Source organism: Agelaius tricolor, unplaced genomic scaffold, assembly GCF_023055355.1.
Source record: "Agelaius tricolor isolate 1412-34295 unplaced genomic scaffold, bAgeTri1.0.p SCAF_53, whole genome shotgun sequence".
In the NCBI taxonomy this organism is placed as follows: Eukaryota; Metazoa; Chordata; class Aves; order Passeriformes; family Icteridae; genus Agelaius; species Agelaius tricolor.
Genome location: NW_027269313.1, coordinates 233,462 through 259,329, shown reverse-complemented (window position 1 = coordinate 259,329; position 25,868 = coordinate 233,462).

The following is a 25,868-nucleotide window of genomic DNA, read 5'->3' as shown; positions in this document are numbered from 1 at the left end:
TCCAAACAGAGAAAAGACTGAGCCATTGTAAAAAACGCCTGGCACAGAAGTGATTCCTACAGAAGATCATCTTCCAGGCTCCATTTGTCATGAACATGAGCTATATTTTCCTTTCCCAGTCAAGAGCAGCAGGAAATGCACAGCACAACTGAATTAGTTGATCCCCCTGGCTGCCAATTTTTGCAGGAATTAATTGAATGGTGGCAGAGTAACACATTCAGGTCCTGGAGTTAGCAAAGGCTTATGTACACACTGATTTCAAAGCTTGTGAGCTGCTGTTCTCAAGGAACTGAGGTCAAGCAAGTGGTGGATAAGGGCCCAGTTGAGCATGTTTTGAGGAAGAAGAAGGGAGGGAAAAAACAGCCTTGCATTTCCATTATTATCCTCAGGAGAGAGAAAGATTTCCCCCAAGGGTTGTGTGAAGGATGTGGAAAAAAGGAAATAAAAAAATAGGAGGAAAATATCTAGGATCAAAAGATTACATTTATTAATTACTGGGTTTATCAAACCATTAGCTTGGTGGGAAACCATTCCCCTACTCAGCAGGACTGGGAGGACTGGGAGCCCTCACCTGGGAGACAAAGCAAGGGCTGGTCTAATCATGGAATAATGTGACTTTGTAATCATGGAATATTTTGAGTTGGAGGGGACCTTAAAATCCCATCCAACCTCACTCCCGGTGTTTCCATGGATGGGGCATCTACTATTTCTCTGGGCAATGTCTGCCAGCACCCCAGGTTTTTTTTGTAAAAAACTTCTTTCTTATAACTTGTCTAAATCGACCCTCCTGGAGTTTAAAACTATTCCTGTTCCATCTCAACAGTCTCTGCTAAAAAATGTGTCCCCATCTTTTTTGTAGGCCCCCTTTAGGTACTGAAAGGATGCTCTGATGCGTCTCTGGAGCTTTGTTTTCTCCAACAACCCCAATTTTCTCTGTCTTTCCTCCAGCTTTCTGTTCATGCTCATGGTCAGCCCCTGGACTCACTCTAACTGATCCGTATTGAAGGTGATAATTCATAATTCCTGTTCAGCAGAAATGCACTGAACCAACATCAATTTTCAATATCTTCTGTCCACCTGGAGATGTATGCTGAGCTTTGGAAGTCCTTGCTAACACCAGGCTTTAAAAATGAAGCTGGGAACAGGAGAGAAATGCAATTTTGAAGCAAACAGTGGAAAAAGCTTCTGTGAAGGAGCTAAAATGTGCTTTAAAAGCATTTACTTCCTCAAAATCCTTGTCCCTTTCCTCCTGCTGTTTTTGGCATGATTCAGAGCTGGAAGTGGAGGGCCATGGCACATCTTTGGGCTAGAAAAAGGCATCCTTGTGCACCAGAGTAATTTGCACATTCCCATGTGTGCAGAAAGGGGTAAAAAAAAATGAGATGGTGAGCAGTGAGAAGTGTCTGTGCTGCTCCACAAAAGCTCAGCCCTGTGCCATGCCCAGCTCTCCCCTGAAGCCTGGTGGCTCTGGCACACCTCAGCACAGAAGGATTTTGGGATAGAAGAGGCAGAAAAAACCCGCAATTTTTGAGGTAAATTCTTGAGGATTCGGGCGGGAAACATCCAGACCCCTCTGCTTTGTGAGATTTCACCCGTCTGAGTGATTTTCCTCTCTCTGCTTGCTCAGTTTGGTCTCTGAGGCAGGGCTTGCTGCTCTGAGGCGTGTGTCTTCAGTTAGCTGCTGGGCTGGTCTCTGCACTGACGTAACTCCACCGAGGCTCTGCTGCTTTGCAAAGCTCCTGGCACCCTGCTCCTGGTTCTCCTCTCTGCCTCCCTGGCTCTCCCCACTCTCCTCCTTCCACTCCAGGGGCGGAACCTGGCAATCCTCCCCCGTTGTTATTCCTGGGGAAGCGCTGGCACCGGGCTGCTCCGCATCCAGCTGACCTTTCCAAGCAGGTCTTTGGGGGCTTTGCTCTGTCCTCCTGCCTTTCCCCACATTTTTCCTGCGTGACTCACGCGTTCTGCGTGACATTTTCTGCTGGCAATTCCCAAAACTCCCCCTGCTTTCCTTTCTAAGTGATCCCACCTTGGATGGAGCTGGACCTCTTGCCTAGGGCTGGTGCTTTGCCTTCCATCCTTGATTCTGCGTTGCCACATTTTGCACCCTCCTTCCCATCCACCCTGGTGGAAAAAGTCAGGGGCCACTCTGGAAGCTGACCTAAACTAAAATATAATCACAGAAAAAAATAAAAATTACAGAGAGGGAGATGCACACACAAATGTATCCGTTCTTTTTGGGGGGGGATATGATAGCTCTGCTTTGTGTTGACCTTGCTCAACACTCAGGGGCCACTCTGGAAGCTGAACTAGAAAATAATCACAGGAAAAAAAAATTACAGAGAGGGAGATGCACACACAAATGTACCCGTTCTTTTCTGGGGATATGATAGCTCTGCTATGACCTTGCTCTTTTTCGAATTGCTCTTTTTTGAATGCTTGCTCTATTTGTCTTGGAATTTTCGCTTTCCCTCTGGGCTGCTGGGGTCAAACAGCTTGGCTGGGGCTGGTGGGGAGGAGGGTGGAGGGGACAATTCTCCACGCCAATCTGTTTTGAAAAGGTGACTGATGTCAGGGAATTTATTCATTTTAGTGAGTTGACAAAGTTATTAAGGAGAAAATGAAGTTCCAGCTGAACCAGAATATAAATTATTTAGCATTTGAAGGAGCAATGGGGGCAAAAAGCAGTGCAGTAATTTGGATTAATTTGGATACTCTGTGATGCTGAACAAAATAGTTTTGCTTTTGTTGTTTTGTGCTGTTTCAAATCAACATATTTTCTTCCAAAAGTGGCTCAAGTTTAAAAAACATAACAAAAAAACCCAAACGTAAATCAAACTTCCCAAATTTTGCTTAAAAATGTCCAAGTGCCAACGTTTGCTTTTCCAAGAATGTCACATTTTATTCTAGAAAGTCCTGGGGATTGATTGAGGGGGGGTGGGGCAGGGAGAGAGGGATTATTCTCAGCAAGAAGAAAATGTTTTGGGCTAAGAAAGCACTCATTAATTGCAAACTGGATTTGCCAGTGGTTTCAGTGTCACCAAAACCATACCACCTGGCAACTTCAGAGCATCAAGGCTTTGCTGTGTAACATGTCAGCAGTTCAGCCTGGAAAAAGAAGGCTGAATATACAGAGCAGAATCCACAGAGCAGACACAGAGGTCTAGGACCCTCTAAAGATGTTTTAATGTCTTCAGTCAATTTTTTCAATCAATTTACAGAGCCTTCCACACATACGAAAAAGGAAAAGGAAAAGAAAAAGGAAAAGGAAAAGAAAAAGGAAAAGGAAAAGAAAAAGAAAAAGAAAAAGAAAAAGATGATAGATAAAAGAATCTTATGTTTTAAAGCTGCCAAGTCACTTTGTAAACCACAATTTTTTTAGAAGAGAGGGATCTAAACTGATTTTTCAGCATGAGAACTTTGCCATGGAGCAGAGTTTGCAGTATTCCTGTACAGCTACCCACAGACCCATCCTTTGGAAGATCAGGCAGGCTCCCAAACATGAGTGATCTGCATTTCTCTGGCTTTATTCCTCCTCTCTCAGGTCGTGGTAACTGGTTTTACCTGGAGGCAGGAAGAGCCACTTCCAGGCTGGTCCTGCAGGTGGTGCCAGGGAAGAAGCTGGAAAATGCCCTCTGATGTGGAGGTAAGGCTCGACCTCTCAGGTGCCTGGCATCTCCCAGATATTCTTGAAAAACTACCCATGACTCCCCCCTCTCATTTAAATAAATAACTTTTTTCCCTTTTTTTTTTTAATTTTTCTCTTTTTTTCTTTCTTTTTCTTTTTTTTCTTTCTTTTCCTTTTTTTTCTTTTTCTTTTTCTTCTTTTTCTTTTTCTTTTTTTTCCCTTTTTTCTTTTTCTTTTTTTTCCTTTTTTTCTTTTTTTCTTTTTCTTTTTTTTCCCTTTTTTCTTTTTCTTTTTTCCTTTTTTTCTTTGTTCTTTTTCTTTTTTCCCCTTTTTCCTTTGTTTTTTTTCTTTTTCTTTTCTTTCTTTTTCTTTTTTTCTTTTTCTTTTTTCCCTTTTTTTTCTTTTTCCTTTTTCTTTTTCCCTTTTTTCTTTTTCTTTTTTTCCTTTTTTTCTTTGTTCTTTTTCTTTTTTTCCCTTTTTTCCTTTGTTTTTTTCTTTTTCTTTTCTTTCTTTTTCTTTTTTCTTTTTTTTCCCTTTTTTCTTTTTCCTTTTTCTTTTTCCCTTTTTTCTTTTTCTTTTTTTTTTTATTTTTCTTTTTCTCTTTTTTCTTTTTTATTTTTTCCCTTTTTTTTTTTTTCTTTTTTCTTTTTCTTTTTTTCCTTTTTTTTTCTTTTTTCTTTTTTCTTTTTTTTTTTAATTTTTTTTCAGTTTGTGTCTTGGTTCCTAAGCTGTAGCTACAGACACCTGAACAAACATGCTCTTAACCCAGATCACTTTGTGAGGAGAGTTATTGCAAGCTTGCAGCAGGTCCTGCTGGCCATAAGGCAGAGGAAATCCCATACAGCAGTTTGTCTCTAGATAAACCCAAGATGAAACTCATCTGAGGCACTCCTTTTCTTCTGCACATTTTCTGCTCATGCTGTGTCAAACCCAATTATCGTCATTATCCCAGTTCTGTCACACTCTATAAACACAAGCCTAAATAAACCAACCAGCACAGCCAAGTCCTGTGCAAGGAAGGATCTCGTTAGGGCTCAGCAGAGAGTGCTTTGCAGAAGCTGGGGGAAAAATGAGGCTTAAGAGTCTCAGGCCTTGCTTTAGGGTCAGAGGCATCTCCTGAGAGCAGCACCTCATATTATCCGTGGTTTTCAGCCTGGCTTGGGGCAAGGGAACTCTCACTTCCCCGAAATAAGTGGGGTTTCTAACTCTGTGAGGATGGCACAGGATTTAACAAGAGCTCCAAGATAAAAATCAGACAAACTGTACCTAACAGTAAGTCCAAAACCCCAGAATCGCAGATTTTCAAAGCCTCGCTCTACCCCGGGGGCCGTAACTGCATACAAGGGAGCCTGGATTAAAAAAAAAAATAATTAAAAAAATTAAAAAGCCCACAAACTCTTACTGAAACCAGCTACAGAGGAGGGAATTACTCTGTGTGTGCAAAAGGAAATGCAGGGGGGGATATTTTAACCTGCACCCTCCAGCTCCCCCAGGCTGGGCTGGATCCAAAACCTATAAAAGCCAGTGGAAATCTCTCATTGCCCCCATGAGACCTGGACCAGGTCCCAGGTGAGTTTTACCTGCCCCAGACCTCTGCCACAGCTGGAGGAACCTCCAAAAGAGAGAGCAGGTGGAGGGGTTGGATTTACATGACCTTGCAGTTCACCCTCTGTTTGCAGCTGCTCTTTTAATCCAGAGGAAACATCCACGTGTTTCCAGACGGGGAAGGCATTCTGCAGCACACACAGGTGAATTTTCATGTAATTTCAAGGTAAGTCACTTGAGAACTTAAAGACTCCCTTTGATTCTTTGAAAATGGTGCCTGAAACATTTTCAGATGTTTTCTTGCAAAGTCACCTTTGGTTCTGAGGGCTTCTACCCTCTTGATTTTGCAGTCAGGGCAGCAGCTGCTTCAACTGGCTTCAAGCAGAGAGAGGAATCCAGATTTTCTGGAAATCAGAGGCGAAGGATTTCTGCTCTGGCAGCCAAAACAATGCAGGGAGACAAAAAAAAAAAAATAAAAATCACACGATGGAAATGGTCTAAACATGCAATGTGCAAAGTGAGGAGACTCTAAGGTATGGTGCCTGCTTTAAATTAGATAACGAATTGCCAAACACAGAGTGAAATGAGAGAGTGGAATTAAAAGGGAGAAAAAAACCAACCAAACCAATTAAAAACCTGTTGGTTGCCCCTGGCATGTATTAATTTTGTTTCTGCTGCCTTGGTTATTTGCTGAGAGATTTACTAACACCTCATGGAAACCTCTGCCAGTCTTTCCACGTTGAAGCATTTAGAGGAAATATGTTGTATCATATCATTTCGTGATCTGTTTCCTTTTTTTTCCCCCTCCTTCTCCCACTGTAGAGATTTGCCTGGAACTCTGAAACTTGATTTCTGGCTGGTGTAAACAGGCCTGGCCATATAATGGCTTCATTAATTGACTTCAGCAGGGGTGATACCTTGTACCTGTCCTGAACTGTTACTTTCCCTTGCATGTCAGTGCTTGTAGTGATTTACTCAACTAATATGCCTCAAAACCATGACCTGGTTTCCAGGCTGATGAGATCTATTTCTTCACTGGAAGCTTGTTCCACAAAGAAAAATGTCCTGCCAGCACCCTCACTTCTACCTGCTGCATCTCCAAGGAACCTGCACCTCAGATCTCACTTGATTCTTTGCCCTTGTATTAAAGAAATATGAGAGGTTATGGCACATCTGCTGCTGCTCTCTTGGACTTGTTGTACCCTTTGTACTTGTAGATTTGACCAGATGTAGGCTCCACAAAGAGGGGCGAGGGGCTAGGGGCAGTGCTTGGTGGGCTTGTGCCCATTTAGTTTTGGGCTAGTGAGTTTAGACAAGCCTAGCATCTGGTGATGCAGAAATGCTGGATATTTATTTATAAAAAAATAAATAATGAGCCAGTGTTTCTGCCATTTCCAATCCCAAATCCCTGTGTGGCCACAAGCTTTCCTTTTAGGGAAAAGCTGTCCAGTGTGTAGTATGATAATGCAATGTGAGATATTGAGAGCTCTTGCTTTTCCTTGTAATCAAGTCTGGAATTCAGCCTTTCTGTGAGTGTTTTATTATCCTCTCCAGTGATAAATATCCTTGTGTGCATGGTGTGAGCTCTGTGGAAGCTGTTTGCAGGGGGAAGGATGGCCCTGTGGGGAAATGATCGAAGTATGAACTCAGACTAGAGTGATCTGGCTTTACTGCAGCTTTGTCTGTACAACCACAGACAAATAACTTGATTTCCCCCTTTTGTTCAGGTTCTGCACCCTTTGCTCACGCAGTGAAGCCTAACAGCCCTGTCTCAGTTTGGTGCAGGTGCAGGTTCTTGCTGCCAGCCATGCAGGACTCGCTCTGGTGTCTGCCTGGCTCTCTGCAGCTCTGATGGGTTTATGCAGGATGCCATACATGTGTATCTCCTCAGGGATAGTGTAATGGACACCAAAAACCCCAAACTGCAGCAATTCTCAATGCCAGAGAGTCCCCACACCAAGAAGAGTTCGTTCTTTTCCTTTAAAACATCTGTGGGAAGTAAGGTGGGGTAAGTAGTGGCAAAGCAAGGCCTTTCCTATACAAAATGAAATAATTTTCTGTTCTTCTTGTGACCAAGCAACAAAGAGAAGCAGCTTGTCCATGGCTTGTGTTTCTTCTTGCAGGGTGTCAGGACCCATCTTAGCACCACTTGGTGACTGATTGGGGCAGTAAAAATTCCTGAGCTACACCTGCAATGCATTAAAAAACCCTGGTACAAGAGCCAGCACCCAAAAAAAGAAGTAACAAAAAGAAGTAACCATGCCAGCACTTGCCAGATTGGCTTGGCCTTCCCAAAGTTTTACTGCACATAAGAAGGGTTTGTCACTCCAATACACAAATTATTGCCTTGCTAGACTTTGTTCCTGGGGACAGCTGTGTCTTGGTGACAGGTGAAATTGCATCAAGTGTATTTCTCAATGCTCATATGCAAACGGAGCCCTTGCTCATTTGCATGCCTGTGGCATCCAGCTGCTTAGTGTATTTTTGGAGCAAAAGCCACACTCAGCCACAGAAATGCTCTCCCTTTGCTGCCTCTTTGCCTTTTTGAGCGCCACGAAACTCGGGGTGCAGAAAGCCAAACGGGAAGCTGAGTAATATAAGATTGGGGTACACTTTCAGCCCCTCAGGTGGGTCAGGAAGGCTTTTGAGCCAGAAGCAAGTGTGATGGAAGTCCTGGAGGGGTTCTGAGTCTCCTTGGAGCTTTTCATGTGTAAGAAGGGAAAGTTAGTTACAGAGAGGTGCTTGGTCTTACTAAGAGAGGTCTCTCCATCAGAATTTATCCATCATTAATGTCTGAAGAGCAGTAAAAGTGAGACATTTGACCATTCTAGACTTCCCAGGCTAACATTTGGAAACATCAGGGCCCATGAGAGTTTCCTGGCTCATAAATAACAACAAAAAGAATTTGGCCATTACTGCTTCAGGATCCAGCCTTTTCAATCTGTGTGACATTGGAGATTGTGATGTGATCAGCTCAACTAGAATGATCCTCAGACAAATTGGATTCTCTGCCAGTCTGTGCTGGGCTGTGTGGAGCCACCCTTCACTTGTAAGTCAAAATTTTAATGAGGTAAATGGGAATCTACAATCAAAGCTCAGTTTGCTAATGGTGGTCTAGAGCCTGTTCCACTTTGTACTGTGAGGTCTCTGTTGCTTAGACAATGTCCAGCTTGGAAAAAAATACGGAAGCCTTTGTCATCTTATTTCAATGACATTTAGGGTCTTACCCAACTTAATACAAAATACAGGGAAAAAAAAAAAAAAGAAAGGGTATGCAACTATATAGTAGCCCACACTCCATGTTCAGCCCATCTCTGGGTTTAAGGAAGGGCATTTTGTGTGCATAATTTTGAGTTCAAACCCAAGATATTTGGGTAGGATGTAGCTGGATGCTTAGCTGTAAAGATGAAGTCACTAAGGTGAACTGAAATGTGCCCCCTCTTTTCCTTTGCCTTTTCTCACCCCGGGCAATTCTGACCCAAGGGCCCCAAAAATTAAAAGAGGGCTCGAAAATAGAACTGAATCAAGTGCAGGCAGCTGCAAGAGTGAGCCCCACTGACTCTCATAGCCCAAAGCCAGAAATTGCTTGGTGGGTTATCTGCTGCTAGGTAAAGCTTGTAATTTGTGTGTTGCTGTAGTCAGCTCAGTGGGAATTTGGGACAAACAGCTGCCTTATGCCACATATAGCTTGGAACTTTGTGGCTTTTACAGAACTTGCCATTCAGTGGTGAGAAGGGATCTGTAAAAGAGAGGGAAGGGCTGGAACTCTGAACTTGGGGTCCATGGGCAAGCTCCTCTGCAGGATGAAACAATATCTGACCTTTCAGGCTGGATTTGTGAGCAGAAGGAGTTATGTGATTCTTTTTATTAGAGCAGAAGTAATGACTTCCACCACTTTTCAGACTTGGGGGTGAGTCTCCAGCTTCTGCTTTTTCTCAGTGGCTTTCTCCAGCTACAGTTGAATGTGACAAAAATAGGAGAGATGTGAAACAAAGGAGAACTTCACAGCTAAAATAAAACTCAAGAAAAGCTTGTCCTCTTGTCACTCCACTGCAATTTGGAATCTATTTGAGAAATGGTGGAGCTATTTTTAAAGGCTACCTATGGAAAAAAAAAAAAAAAAAAAGGGGATGGCATTGATATAAGGAATGACAATGATATACCCTGGCCCTGCAGCCTAGGGTAGGGAGGATTATTGGAGGAGGTAAATAGATTGTGAAATCTGTGAGTAATATTTCTCTGTTGAAATATTCTGGCTTTCTGATAAGATGTTTCCAGTTTAAAAGCTTCAGCTGCCAAAGCTGTACATATCTGCTGGGGAAAATATTCTGACTGGCTCTTGTACTAAAGTACATGTTTGATTTTCTACCCCTTCTATAAGGGACGTAAAGACAGTTTGCTACCCTTAAATCCTAAATTTGTCTCTTTCTCTATCCACATGTTTCCTAAAAATCCCTTGAGAGTGGAGGCTTTGCCTGCATGGAGGGAAATGACAGAGGGAAATATTAAGATGCCAAGCTGGATAAAACAGCTTTAAATTAAGATTGTTGGGAGAGGGGAACCTAAATCAAACAGACTCATGTCAGTTTGGTCCAGAGACTGGAGAGGCATTGCAGGAGAGCAGGAGAGCACCTGAAGAGCAGCACAAAGGAATTCCAGCCAGTGCAGACAGCAAATCACTTCATGGAGAGCCAAACTGAAATGCCTCTGTGTAAACAGAAACAACACAGGGGACAGAAACTGGAGTTAGAGAGGCTGTGATCAGCATCATATGGCTGGGTTGTTGGACAAGGAAGGATAAGGGGTTTTCAGGAAGGACAGGGACCAGTAGGTGGTGTCTCCCTCTGTGCCAGTGACCAGCTGCACTGGGGATGGATGAGGAGCCAAGCCAGAGCTAATCAGGGTCAGGATTGAAGGAGGGTGAGGGACAGGTGACACTGCAGTGGGGTCTGCCACAGGCCACCCCACCAGCAACCAGCAGATTAGGCCACTCTGGACAAAAATCAGGAGCCTCATGTTCATGGGGAGCTCCAACCCTGGTATCAGTTGGATGGGCAACAGAACAGGACATAAACGAACCAGGAGATTCCTGGAATGTGCTGGCTTGGCTATATCATGCTTGTATCCCCAGTCATCTGTTCTGGTTTCTGCTGAATAATAAGTTTTGCACCTTTAAGGCTTGTTCCAAGAGTGAAGGGGGGAGAGAAGAAGCACGGAGTTTCTTTTCAGAAACTGCACTCACTGCTCCACATTCCTGCTCCTGGACTGTGATGTCTGTGGATGGACAGACAGCAGGACAGAGCTCTCCTTTGCTTTTAGTTAGTTTTAGCTAGCTGAGACAAAGAAGTTCCCTAGATTGTGGGGAGGTTTTCCCCCTTTTCTTTGGACCTGTTTAGACCTTCTCCAGACTGAATAACAGAAGAGCACTGGCAGCTCACACCTGTGACCCACCGGGCTGGGCCTGGGCCACGGAATTTCCAGCACCACAGGGACTGATCAGAGACTGAGTGAGCTGAGCTGCAACCTAGGGAGGAGACTTTGTGAGATTGCCTCTCTTTTGGAGCAGCAAGAGGTTTCATTGTTTAATATTGTTTAGGTTTTATTGCTTAATAAACAGGTTTTTCCACTTTTCTCCAAGGAGGTATTTTCTCCAGCCTGGTTGTGAGAGGGACCGGTTGAATGTGCTCTCTAGAGGAACTCATGTGGAGGGTTCTCTCCCAAATTTGCCCTCAGCCAGAACAGTGCTGATGACAATTTCCCTCTCCACCTGACAGAGGAAATGAGGAGAGCTGCTGTGCTGGGCCTTGGTGACTGTGAGGCCAGTGGGGAATACCAGGCTCAAGAGAAACATTGGCTGCAGTGACCATGAAATTCTATGATTCTGTAAAAGGCTGGACTTCAAATTCCAGCCAAATTCAAATGCCAAATTCAATTACCAAATTCAAATTAGGGCAGTGCAGAGGGTCTACAGCAAACTCACTGCCCTGGACTTCAGGAGGGCAGGTTTTGGCCTCTTCAGGGATCTGTTTGGCATGGTCCCATGGGACAAAGGCCCAAGCAGGGAAGACCACCCCAAGAAAATAGGTTGATATTCAAGGATCTACTCTGAGCTCAGGAGCAATGCAGCCCAGTGAAGAGGAAGGCAGGCAAAAATCCCAGGAGACGTGTGTGGATGAACAAGGAGCTCCTGGACAAACTGAAATGCAAAAATTAAGTCTGCAGAGGGTGGAAACAAGGACAAGTAGCCTAGGAGGGATGAAGAAAAGTTGTTTGAAAAGCCAGGGATCAGGTTAGGAAAGCTGCCCAATGAGTTCAAGGGCAAGAAGGAAAGCTTTTATCAGTGAAAAAGGGAAGACTTGAGAAAATTTGGGCCCTCATCAGATAAAAAGGGAGAACTGGCACATGGAAAAGCCTGAGGTGCTCAATGACTTTTTTAACCTGTCTTCACCAGGAAGTGTTGCAATCACATCACCTGAGTCTCAGACTCAAAGGCAGGAACTGGGAGGATGAAGAGCCTGTAGGAAAAGATCAGGTTTGATAGCACTTAAGAAACATGAGGATGACTGGAAGTCCATTGGAACTGGTGAGATGTGTTCACAGGTTCTCAGGAAACCAGCAGGTGAAAGGGCTAAGCCACCATCCACGATATTTGAGAAACCATGCCAGACTGGTGAAGCTCTCAGCAGCTGGAAAAGGGAGAGCAAACCCCCCCATTTTTAAAAAAGGGAAATATGGAGGACCCAAGGAGCTACAGGACAGCACCTTCCAGTGCCTTAAGGGGTCCTACAAGAGAGCTGGTGAGGGGCTTTCCATGGGGGTATGTAGTGACAGAACAAGGGGTCATGGCTTTCAACTGAGAGTAGATTTAGGCTCCATGATAGAAAGAAATTCTTTACTGTGAGGGTCAGGAGGCACCACAGCAGAGAAGCTGTGGATGCCCCATCCCTGGAAGGAGATGAGACCAGGTTGTGTGAGCCTTCACTTGAAGGAAAACTGGATGCTCACAGCTTCTTTGAGTTTAAAGCCCAAAACAAAACAGAAGGCGAACATATGTGTCTGACTTCTTATAGCTCCATAGTACTTCATTAACATTCCCCAAAGCTGAGTGAAGTAATTAGCACCAGAATTAGACATGCAGCCCAGAAAAGCATTCAGTGTGTGTGTAGAGATGACAAAGGAGGGGCCTGAACCACTGCCCTCTGAAGGGACTGAACCCACTGGTTCAGTGCTGCTGCACTCACTCCCTCCCTGCTCTCACACCCTGGTGCCTTGTGTTCTTGTTCAAATGACACAACTTTCAGTGAAATTAACATTCAAGGAGGCAGAATGGAAGATAATTTCAACAGTTCAGGATCATTGTTGCAAGAGGATGGTAAAGCTATCATGACATTATGGACAATACTGTCTTGCTGTTTGTATTTAAGTCCATAGTGCAGCATTTCTCTCCCAGGCTGCTTGAGATTTTAATTTCTGTCTTGCTTCTAGGGAAGAGATAGGTTGAAGGACATTGGTGACCTGTTATCTCAAAATGGTCCATGACTCTCAGGTAGTGGGACCCACCTTTTCAAATTTGTGAGTGTGTGGGAGGCATATCCCACTGCACACATGTGGCTCAGACACAGTGTTTGCTTCAGGTTTGTAAACTTATTAATTTGCAAATATGAGTAATTCTCTTAAATAATGAGGGAAATTGGACTGGAGCTCACAAAAAAAACAACCCCAAAACCAAAAAGCTAGCATTAATAAAGCAGGGGGGTTTCCAAATACCTGGACAGGAAGTGAGGGCTCACCTTGGTGCAAATCATCAGGAGCTGGACACCTCCTACCTTCTAGTTCATCAAAAAGGATGCACAGATCAGTGAGAAGGGCCAATAAAGCTTTGGTGTTTTCTAAGCATGGCAAAAGGAGGGAGTGAGAAAGAGGTTTTGCCTTCCTGAGCTTGCAGCTCTTCAGCAGTGAAGGCTGTAGCTAACCAAGGAGTCCCAAGATGTAAAATCCAGATTCTTCGCACGGTTTCACCCCAGCGTATCTAACACCCACCCACAGTCACAGATGAGGGGCAGCGTACATCATGCCACTCTTATAGCTCAGACATGGAACAACGTTCATGAGCTAGGACTAGCTGTCAAGCCTCTGAAGAATTCCCAAATTCTCATATTCAGGAGAAGGGGGAGGGAACGTCGATCAGCAACACACAAACTGTCGCTGCCCGCCGTGCAGCACATAAAGAATCTTTGCAAGTGCTCTAAATCCCCCTTGAGAGACGTGAGCATAAAACCCAAAATGTGTTCCATATGTCCCAGTGTCCGGTTGCTGCCCCAGTTCCAGCTGAAAGCACAAAACATAGCAACCTCTATATTGATGCTAAACACATTGCGTCACTCCCAGCGCTGATATGTTTTAACGCTAACACAATTAAACTTGCTTCAGCATAATCCTGGTAAGATAAACAGTGTTGCTGTCACAATAAACCCTGTCTCTCAGCAGTGGAATGGAAGAAAGATGTGCTCTCCAAAGCAGTGTGAGCAGTGCTGGGAGGATTCATTCTCTTTTGCTTTTTTCTGAGGAGTGTGGTGCAGATTGGAGTGCCGATGCAAGAAAAACTGCACTCAGGATCCTTGGATTAAAAAAAGAATTCTGTGTCTGAAGCATGCTTTCAGATCACACTTGCATCTTGTAGAAACATAGGCTGGGGCTCTACAAGAAAATGTCTTTTTCTCTCTAAGGCTGCTAGCATTCTCTTTTTCATAAAGGACTAAAACTGTGATATCTGAAGGAGAAAGTGAAGTTTGCAGTGGCAATTGGGTGTTACTATCTTCTTCTCATGTTTTTTAAGGATCTTAACAGCCTGATCACTTGTATGATGCCTTCCATCTCAAATTTGATGATATTTCAAGGATCTGGTGTATGCATTTTTAAAGTGGCTCATTTCAAAATGCACAAAAGCAAGATCTAACCACCTTCACAAAAACCCTGAGACAAAACCACGCCATTTATGTTCAACCTTTATGTTGAAAGAAGATAAGAAGGGGTAAAGTGATGTGCCAAGTCTGGCTGCAGACATTTCCAACAAACTACCAAAGTTCCTGTTGTCAGGGCAGGGAAACAGGAATGTAGGAGAAAGAAATCTGGCCAGAAATGTTGTTTCATAGCAGGCATCACTAAACTCCACTGGTTGCTTCATGACACTACGGTCATCCAGCAACAGGAAGAAGCTAAGTGAAGGCATCTCAAAAGACCAAAACAATGGTAAGAAATCTAATATTTCTTACTGAAATGTGGAGAATGTTCTGTTTGAAAGAGCTGGGGGGCAGAATTTATATCACAGCGATGAGGTGGAGCAGAACTCCCCTGCCTGACCACGTTCTAACAGCCTGGAAAGGCAAAAAAACTTTGATGGCCCTCAAAAAAATGGTTTTGTGATGCAAGGCAAATGCTCCCAGCCTGTTCAGTTCTCCATCTATAATGTGAGGGACCACTGTCCTTTAGGGCAGAAAGTCTTGCCTCTCAGTGCAGCCAAGGAAAACCAGCTGAATAAGATTTCATCTGACATCCAAACCCATCTTTCTGAAATAGTAAAGATCTATATTTTTGTTTAAATAGTAAGTGTAGATGGTGGATCAGGCCTGCAGCATAAATAGGTCCCCATATCTCACATCCCAACAACGAGGCACTGCTGTTCACTGCCCCAGTATTAACTGTGATTACTGAGATAATAAAAGTGCCAACCTGGGAACTCCCACAAGTCCAGAGTAAGGAAAAAAGCCAATAAATCTGTTTGCCTAACTTGCCTGGTGGATCTCTCCTTATGTATTTGCAGCTTCAGATGTTTTACTTACTTTTGTTCTTCTGTGTGGGGGATTTTTTGTTCTGTTTTTTTGTTTGGTTGGTTTTGTTTCTTTAATGTTTTGCTTTGAGTGTTTTTCTTTTGCTGGTTTTTTTGTTGCTGTTGTTGTTGTTTTGTTCTTCGTTTTTTGGGGGTTTTTTTGTTTGGTTTGGGTTTTTGTTTTTGTTTCCAGAAAGCCTCAGCTGGAGCATCCCAGGAGTTAAAAATCCAAAGCAATAGCATGTAGTTTTAAAGGATGGGTGGCTGTAAAATAATTCGCTATGCTCTCCAGCTGCACGCCCTGCCATTCCCAGACTCCTTCCTGCATTCTGCCCCAGAGTGGGAGGGAGTTACACCTGTGCTTCCCCAGCCTGGGTGGTGTGGTAACAAGCACAGCTTTGCAGGACTAGCAGTCAAAGCAGATGATTTCACTGGAATTTCGTGGACTAACTCGGAAGGGCAGGTCTTGGGCAGGGAGTTTGTGCCAGCACTGTGTTCCATTAATTGACAAAACAAAAGGAAAAAAAAAAAAAGAAAATCGGGCAAAAAATTTATTATGCTTATCCGTGTCTTGTGGGCTTTTATTGGATTTTCTTCCAGATGTGACTTATTTCTCATGAAAGCTGATTCTCAGGCACCTCACCCCGCTGGAAGTAGAGTTTGGGGGTTTCTTTTGTAAGCACTTAGAAAATATGGACCCATCTCCAAAGAGTGGCATAGCATCTCTCTGTAAAGAGACCTTCTCAAGAGTTGTGTTGCTCTTTCTATAGAGGTGGTTGCAAGCTTACAGAGGATATAAATTATTTCTTTGGTCATACAACAAAGCCTATAATGATAATTTGCTGAGGATAACTTGCTGGCTTTCACTGGAGCTCACCCACTTCTCAGGGACCCTGAGGAGCAGCAAGTGGTGGTCACTTCCTTTCCCTGGTCACAAGCAAAGCTGCTGAAACACTGGCAGAAGGATTAAGAGATGGCTTAAGTCTCCAAATGTCTCATTGCAAGCTCACCTGGACCACGGGGAGATGCGCCGGAGCCAGCGGCTGCATTTTGCTCTTGTCCAACAGCTTTGTCTCTATCATTTATTGATTTCTTTTTTTTTTTTTTTTTGAGTATCAGGATCTTTGAGAGGAAAGCAGTGTTTATTTTAAACATTTTCAGCTGCACATAGCTCCAGAGGTCCAGTGAAACCTTTCAAATCAGTCTTGAGGCGACAGGAGACAAGACAGGGTCTCACTCACTGAAGCTCCAGGACATGGCAATTGTGTTTTCCTCACTGCTCCCACCTGCAAAGGGGAGTCAGCACAATTAACCTCCTTTGTTAAGTGACTAGAGAGAGGCGAATCAAAAGCACCAAGGGGCAGGTTCCTCTTACCACAGCTCCTCACAGAACCAGTGGGTTCAGTGTCACTGCTGGAGTGGTTTCAGAGCCACAGGCTGTGGAAAACGCCACGTGCCAACTGGGATGCATTTCAGCTCCTGTTGTGCTGCAGTTCTGCCAAACAGAAACTTGTCTGCAGCCTGAGACTGGCTCATCTGCTGGCTGCCAGGGCGGCAGCAGCCCTGGCCACCCAGCATGAAACTGCATTCCAGGGGCAAACACAGCACGAGAATTTCCTTCGGCGCTCCTCTCACTGAGGTGTTACCCAAAATGAGCCAGTAAGGCAGGGTCTGTGTCAGGACTCAGTGCATCCCTCCGGGTGTCCAGAGCTGCTGAGGACCCTGCTGGGGGGCTCAGAGACCCTGGCACACAGCCCAGAGCACCTGGAGATTTGATTGTGACCCCTGGGGCAAGTTGCCAACTTTGTATGAGGACCTGAAAGTGACAGAGGTTTGAATGGTGTAATAATAAAATGATCACAGGGTGAAAATGTAGATTTTAGGATTTTTGGTATGGGGGTTATGGGGACAAGATGGAACAACTTGGGCATGTCCAGCCTTTCTTCTTTTTCTTCTTCTCCATTTTCTGCAGTGATGCTGGCACTTTGGGATTGGTTTAGAGTAGAAGTGCACTGTCTAACACAGGTGATGGGTATTGGGAATTGAGTGTAAATATGTTACACGTAGTTTGTAGTATAAAAGGACAGCACCGCCTCGGGGGGGGGGGGTCAGAGTGCCTGTGGCTGCCCTGCTGAGCAGATCTCGGCTGGGCAGAGAGAAAATTTTATAGGTAAGAATTAATAAACAACCTCAAGATTGAAAAGTGAAGAGTCCAGAGTCGTTCTTGAGTGGCGTGGGCCGAAGCAGAGACATCCTGCACATCTCGGGGCAGCAACCAACAACAGCAACCCGAGAGGTCTGGGCTGTGGGAGCTGCTTGTTACTGAGTGGAGATGTGTCTGCAGAGGAGGTTTTGCCCCAGGTGAACAGCTCCAGCTTGGGGAACCAGGTCCCCAGTGCTAACAAGCTGCGAATGTGTTTCACCAGCACTTCCCCAAGGAATGCCAAGAGAAGGCTGGGAACAGGTCCAAGCAGATAAAAAAGTGTGTTATGGCTTTGTCTCCTATCCGTTCTCCAAATCTAGTATTAGTTTCTTAATTTTGTCCTATAGCGGGTTAAAACTTGTTTTATTTCCCCCTCTTGCCTGCTGTGCAGACTGATTTCAGGGTGATAAGGCAATGCTGGAGGTTCTGTGCTCTCCAGGCAGTAGCAAAGGCTGTATTTTAGGGCACCCAGGCCTTACTTCAAAGCTCTGAGGAATAGGAGTGGAGAATAAATGGTGCAGGGGTTACTGAGGGCCCACAGGATGCAGGGGGAAGATGAAATCCAGGTTTGTAGACCTCTCTGTGGAGAAAGAAACAAACCACTGTTTTGTTAACAGACTAGCCAGAGCAAAGTCCTGCTCAGGAGAACCAAAGGTTTGTCATCTATACACAGGTAAGCTCTGTCCCATATGTGTTAGAGGAAAAAATTATTTTAATAGGCTTCAAAGAGGAAGGAAAACCACAGAGGACAGGCACAGAGACAGTGTTAAACACAGCTTTGTCACAGCAGTGGTGGCCTGATGCTAAAAGTCTGGCGAGGTCACATTGCCAGCTGAGTTTTTTAGTCAAACAGATGCTGCTGCTGCTGCCCTGTGTGAGGTCAGGGCACTGTAGGTGCCACTTTCTGTGACACAGACACCGGCCCTCAGTGTGACTTCCCTAATTTCATCTCTGCGTAATTAATCTCTGTCCCAAATGCTGATACTTCTCATTTTGCTGTGAGACTGATGTAATTACAGTGATTCTCAATGCAAGTCCCTCGGCTTTCTACTTGGAAAAAAGGCATCTTAACAGACCAGCAGGTCAATTAGAGGTAGAATAATCTCTAACTCTTAGTTCTGTGGAATGTTGGACTGACAGTTCTTGATCTTTAGCACCACTGCAGTGAACTTAGTGATGCTCAAGTGCTGTTTTTTCCAGTGCTCTCTTGGACACATTCACAATCTGCGCTGACGTAGGTAGGAAACCTGAACTGCAGGTGGAAAACAGAAACTGCATCTTTCCCTCCTCAGCATTTAAGCCTGAAATAACAGCAGGACCAGCAGCCTTTCTCTTGTGGCAACTCACCTCAGAGAAATTTCTTATTTTTTTTTTCAGTAAGCTTTCTTTCCATTCCCATTCCAAGACAGGAAGTGAAGAGGCGTACCAAAATAAAGTAATTACAGAAAGCCTAACCAAGCCTTCTACTCCCCCTTCCCCTCCACAGAAACCACAATGTGTCCAGTGGTGTCCAGATCAATCCAGATGGGACCCAGGCTGCCTTTGACAGCTTGGCTTTGTTGGCTGGAGGATTCAGCTCTGGATTGCTCCCTAAATGGAGCAAGAGAGTCACCTTCTGTGCTGTCAGACCAAAAATAGCAATCACTGAGGGTGGCTGACAAGGAGGGTGAGATTCTGGTTTGTTCTACCCAATTTCTGAATAGAGGACAGAAAAAAAAAGGTAGAGGACTTGCAAACAAGTCAGTGTTGCTTGTCAGGAGATCTAGCCTCTCATCTCATCATCTCATCTCATCTCATCTCATCTCATCTCATCTCATCTCATCTCCATCTCAACCTCATCTCATCAGAGATCCTCCAATCTCTGTAGCTTTGCACCCCCTTGATTGGTCACTGTTTTCACTGCAATTTTTGGGCTAATGCACTTTTTGTTGTTGTCTTTTTAATGTTACTCTTTGTATAAACAGTAGGTCTTCAATGATTTCTGTTATCTGAAAGTGCTACTGGCACTTTGAGACTAAAAATAGGCACCAATATCCTTCAGAGAGCAGCTCCTGCAGAAAGGAGGGAATTTTCTCTCAAGTACAGCCCTTTTTCCTTAGTGTTTTATCTCTGGTCCCCATGGCAGCTTCCTCTGCTGCATCTGAATAGGAAATTTTTTCCTGATTCTCTTAAAAATTCACAGTCCTGTTGATGTTAAACTGTCTCATTATTGCTAGGTGTTTGGAATTTTAATTTCCAAAGCTGGCACTACAGCGTAAAGCACTTAAATTACCTTCTGATGCCAGAAGGCAAATAATTTGAATTATCCAGTCTTAAAATCAAACTGGAGGAATCAGGCTGTTTTTAAATTGCATTCATCGGGAAAAGCATCTGTTATTGTTTGCCTTGTGAAAGTATCTCCATGTCCAACCACGTATCCAGACTGCACAAGAAGCTGTTCAAGGAAAGAATAAAAATGTCAGTCCTGTCCCAAACAGTTTTAATATCCTGGGCTACTTCTGTTTTGCTCTTCTGGCAGGTGGTCTCCCCCTTGAAAGCAGTTTTTCCAGGTTGTTGCTGCATGATAAGGCCAAGAGCTGCCAAATCCTTCCTCCTGTGTGCTGTGGATGGAGAGGGACACTCAGTTTTCAGCCTGGGGGCCTAAGGACTGTGGAAAATTAAACAGCCTTCCTGAGTTTCACCATTCTCTGGGAAAAGAGGCATACTCTCAAATGCAAACCAAAAGGAGGGACTGACCTAGGAGGAGGGAGTTATAGTGATAGCAGGGAAAAGCAAGAAAGCCAAGGAGAGCATTAAATTCAGGACTGTCCAAGTGAGATATTGCAACAGCTGCTCAGGAGAAGGTTTGCCTGCCAGAGTTTGCATCAAAATTTGGGGTGCCAGCTCAAAGCCTGCTGCAGAAAATGGGTGCTAGGGAAGAGGAGCAGGGAAATTTTTGCAGCGATCGACAGAGTTTTTTTGACATAGATCTGATATATCAGTACTGATAGTCACAATTTGGCAAGAGGGGCTCAGAGAGAAATTAATCCACTCAACCTGTCACTTAAAGGATTTTGCAGTGATCTCAGTATCTAAACAACACCAGGGCGTTTGGTCTGCACCACTGGCAGTGCTGCAGAAGCTGCAGCCACCCAATCTCATATGAGCATTTCATACAACTAAAGAGAGCTTGTTCTGGATATCTCAGGTCCCAACCAGCTCTGGAAATCAGACAATCACCACTGCTAGCTCAGGACATCCCTCTTTTGTCTAGCTGGGTCTGGAAAGATATCTGGAATAGCTATTTTATAGCCCCTCTGGGTAAGCTGTTCCCATGCTGCAGCATCTTTCTGGTGAAAAATGATCATCTTTTGTCATGTGAAGGATGTGGCACCAGCTAGGGATTGGGATGGTTTTAAACCATAAAGTATTTCTGGTGTACTCATAGAAAATATGAAAAAAAAAATCTTAGATTGAAATTTTATGGTATACACTTAATTTTAAGAGAGAAAAAGAAAAGCATATGTTGACAAACGTATTTATTGTAGTGTCTTATCACAGTGAGAATCATATTTAGATCATTTACTGATTTGCAACATTCCTTGCCTAAACTACAGGATGGGGGGTATATCTCTGCTCTGACAGGTCTGGGTTTGAAACAACTTAGAAATACACTTGGAATATGGATGTACAGCTAGGAATAAGTGCTATCTGCCGCTGAAGGGTAAATCACACTGCAGCCAAGCAAGGCAAGGCTGGTCTCTGTCAAACACAGAAGATCTCTGTGGGATATGACTTTTACAAAGTCAGTAACTCTTCCAGAGCTTCCTGAAACTCCCCTGTATATCTGTGGAAAAGCTACAACCAGGAGAGCAAAGACGGGAGGACAAAGGCTTTGAGTGAGTCAGGCATAGAGACAGGAGCATAGAATGAACTTGCACGGACTCTGTGTGACTGGGGCTGCAACAATCTGTCCACATTTGATATTATTCTACTTCTCATTTGCTCTGTTGCACTCAGCAGCTCCAGCTCCAGCCAGCAAAGGTGTCTGAAATTAAAGCCCCGGTGACATTTAGCACTGGGTCCCATTTCACACTCTGAGAAGAGGGGAAGCTCTTACAGGATCACAAGTCGCTGTGTCTCTACTTTTTGTTTGTCTTCACCCCTCATCCAGACTGTACCCAAATGCCTTTTTTCCCCCCCAGTTTTCTGATGGTCCCTGGGCACCACAAAAGTCATTGCCTGTGGTGCATCGGGCGGATGCAAGTTAGATGAAGAGTGCAGCACAGCAAAATAAGCACATAAGAATTCTGAATTGCGGCTCCCACAGAGCTGTGGAGCAGTGTTGGGCTTTTGTGCCATTTTGGATGGAAGCATTTCCAATTTTCATCAAAAAAAAGAAAAAATAGCAGGTATCCTTACTTCCTTGACAAAACACCAGTGTTTTCCATGAAAGGCATGTTGTTTACAAATACACGTAGACTTGCAGTTTGTTGTTTCTTTGTTTGTTTGTTTTTTAAATGGATTCCTGCTATATATATTGCTGCACAGTATTCCAGACTGTACTTTTGCATAAGTAAACCCAGACTTTTCCAAAAGCAATTGAGTCTTCCAAACTTCTGAAAAGGGAAGTTATTTTACCCAGATACCTTTAGTGCAGTGGACTTAAAATACCAATTTATACACGCTAATATGTATGGTTTGTTTAATGATTTTTAATAAGAGAGATTTCCAGAATAAGTGGTAACTCTCAAAACAGTGTTGCCCAATTCCTGAGAGGAGGGAAAATAAAGGAAAAAGAAAATATAAGAACACTGAGAAAGTATAGTTAAAAAAAAAAGAAACCATGACAAAAAAAAAAAGAAACAAAACCCCAAACCAAACCAAACCAAAAAACCCAAATAACAAAACAAAGACAACAACAACAGAAAAAAAAGCAAAAAGAAAGCCAAAAAACCCAAACAAAACAAAAGAAAGAAACAAACAAACAAAAAAAAAAGCCAAAAAAGCAACGAAACTCAGAAAATAAAATGAGCAACCTGAAGCATAATATTTTATCTATCAGCTGAAATGCACATACATCCAAAAGCCAAATTAGGAGTCTTGAGCAGTAAGATATTTCAAGGCAGTGATGCATCAGAAGTCTCTCTGGAAATACCCTCACAGCCAAGAATTCCACTACTTTAGGAAACACCCACATCTCAAGGCCTCAGACATTTATTTTGATTACATATAATTTATTGGCCCATCGTTGTTAATAACATTATTATTTATTTACCTAAGATGATAACAGTGACTAAGGCCCCTCGTTAGGAACAGAGCTCGGTAATACTTTACAGATACAGAAAGGGAGATAATGTTTGTTTTAAGGAGTTTTGATGTAAAGTAACAAGAGCCTTAGAGCTACACCCAGCAATGGAAAAGGGCCAACAGGTCTGGGTGGAAGAAATTATGACTAGTCTGGAAGATCAAGAGGCAGCAATCATGCTCTTTAACCCGCCAGATGCATGTGTGCCTTGCTGGATTGAAATTTTATTAACACATCAGCAGAGGTGTATTTTCTCAAATATATCAGTTATCAATGTGCTCAATATCAATCTGAGATGCAGACACGCTTTAGCTTAGCAGCTTCTTTTCAAAGAATGAAGGAATCCTTGTGCTTAATGCAAAAGTAGCTCTTTGATGCTGCTGAATGAAGTTTGTTCAGTGAATGGGCACAGGATCACAGCTCAGGTGTGCAATGTTGGCACTATGCCCACGAGAGCAAAACTTGATTTCCTCAGGACTTGCATCTGTCAATGTGTTAAATATAGATATTCTATATAGAATATAGATACATATATAGGTATATATAGAGAATATAGATATTCTATATATAATATAGAATGTATATCTATATTATAATACCTATAGATATATAGGTATTTCTATAGATAGTATTCTGGGCTACTTTGTGTATTCATTTATGAATATTCATGTATACTCACATATGGGTATTCATATATAGGTATTTCAATCACCAAGGATGCTAAGGCATAACTGCTGAATTTTTGGGAGACTGAAAATTGTCTGGTTTTTTTTTTCCTTCACATTTAAGATATAGCACACAGTTGCTTGCTGCATGTGGAAGTTGTGGGTCCACTTACCAAGCCTATTGTCTGATTTCATTGCAGACCTAAAAACAAACTCAAATTGACAGCAAATGTAGCACTCCAAGGGTCTATGCCCAGCCTGATATTCTGCCTGTGAGCCTAGGAGAGCATGAAAAAAGCAGGTTATCACTTGGCAGGCAACTTTACCACTGATTTATTTTTATTAATATTTATAATTATAATAATATTTATATTAAACATATAGCTGTGCTTACAGTGCTATTTCATCCTTGATGATTTTTTTTAACCCAGATTTATCTGGGCTGTATTTTTTCCCCTATTTTTTAATCCCCAGCAGCATCATCCTGAATATCCACGCCACCTATTTGCAAAGAGTTCATCAGTTTACTTTGGGGTGTTGCAGAAGAAACACCTCCCACTTTTCTTTGCAATGGTGCTACAAATATCATCTCACAACATCTCCAAACCATCTGTTCGGAGAGGAAGCATCCATTTCTACGTACCCTTTCCACACCAGTCATGGTTTTCCACACCTGCTGCTTGCTTTTTTTGGTCAGCTGAAGAATGAGCTGGTTTATCCCTGTAAGGGATGCCATGCCAGACCTTTGAACATTTTGCTTCCTTGGGATTCATCCAAATTCTGTCAAATTCTTTCCCAGAATTAAAGAAATAATAACTAACGATGATGATAGCAATTTCTACAGATACATTAGGGCCAAAATAAAGTCATCAGGAATGAAACTTAACAAGATAAAGGACAGGTTTTCATCTTTTCTGTTATGAACCAGATTCTGGTGGCTGGATGATGTTTCTGTGCTTATTTACATTGCAATTTTTCTCCTCAGGGGCTGGGCTTTAATTCCTCACTATAAATAGACTTTGATTAAAGTATTCAGTCTTGGTCTCTCTTGAAGGATGTATTTCATCACATGACAATAATATGACATGATTTCATCATATGACAATAATAAATGACATAAGTAAGGTTAATACCCCTTCTGGCAACCAAAATTTACGTTTTGAGGGCAGCTCTGAGGCTTGACACGGGAAAACCTCGCTGCTCTGATAAAGAATCCTTCTCTGCAGGGTGAGGGGTGGTTAGGCAGTGTTGGTGCACAGGAAGCAGCGCAGAGAACGGATCTCTCCAGAAGGGAGCTCCGTGCTGGGTACTGCTCCTTCACCCAAAATCTGGCCCTGGACCAGCTCTCAACAGCCCTGCTGCGTTGAAGGAGCTTGATTCAGAGCGGCAACCCTAAAATGCTTTATCTCCACCCAAAAAAAACCAAAGGGAAGCAGCAACCATCCAGCTGCATTTTACTCTGGGCAGATTGGAAAGTCTGCAAATTTGCGGATTGAAAAAACCAGCATGCCCGGAGGACGGTGCAGAGAATTCTGAGATCTGCCATTTCTCCTGTTTCAGGTGTTTCTTCTCTCCTGACTGTCAGGAGCTGCTGGTGGTGGTGGTGGTGGTGGTGGGGCATGGATCTGCACAGGCACGTTCACATTTGGACCCTTCCGTGTGGCAGCTGGGGGTCCTGAGCCAGCAGACAGACCCAAAGGCACAGACAGACAGACAGACAGACAGACACCATCCATCTGCCACGGTGACAGATGGAAAGGAGAGCTCCAGAAAGTGCTGCAGTTTGAGGCTTGGCTTTGCTGGGCCTGTGAAACTATATGCTTTTCACCAGGTCTCTGTTTACATTGCTGAGGTTTTTGCTCTGCTCTGGCCTGCTGCTCCAGACAGAAGCTGTGTCATCACGCCCTTACAGCTGTTGCATCTGTCATAATGCAGCAAAAAGTATTTTATCTTCATTCCCTTCTTTTTTCTTTTCTTGCCTTTTTTTTTTTTTGACGTACAGCCAAAAAAAAAAGAAAAAAAAATCGATTAAATAAATAAATAAATAAATAAAAATTGTTATGCTCCATTTGGTGTTTCTGAGACATGTATTGTTTGGAGCTCTGGTGGTGTTAATGTGGCCTTTTGGACTCTTCCAGCTTTCACTCTGGGCAGGATTATTCAGTTTCTGCTTTTCTGAGAATGGCCTCCATCCTCCACTCAAGGAAGGTGCTCTGTTCAAGTGGGAACTTTGATTTACCATGGATTTAGGTTTGGAAGTTCCTGGAAGTATAAAAATATACGTACATTTATATCCATTTATATAAAATTTATATATAAATAAAATATACTTATATTTATATACATATATATATAAACTTTATATATAAAATATATCTATACACACACATACATATATATATATACATATACATACACTCTATAAAGAATTCATAAGCCAAATAAATGTGTCTTTCTTGCCTCACTTGCTTCAAAATTTGTGACCAGCTAATGCGAAAAAAAAATTAAAGTTTTATTTTCTGTAAGAAGAAGAAGCTTGCTGATGATGGGATGCTATAAGCACTGAGAACGTTTGTTTAAGACTGAATAGAAATATTTTCCTACAGACCAAATTTCCCTGGATGAAGCTCAGTTCTGGAGGGTTTTTGTTTTTTTTTTTCAAACTGAGTTCAGCATCCTGGAATTGGGTGTTGAGGAAAACAGAAGGGAGGAGAGAA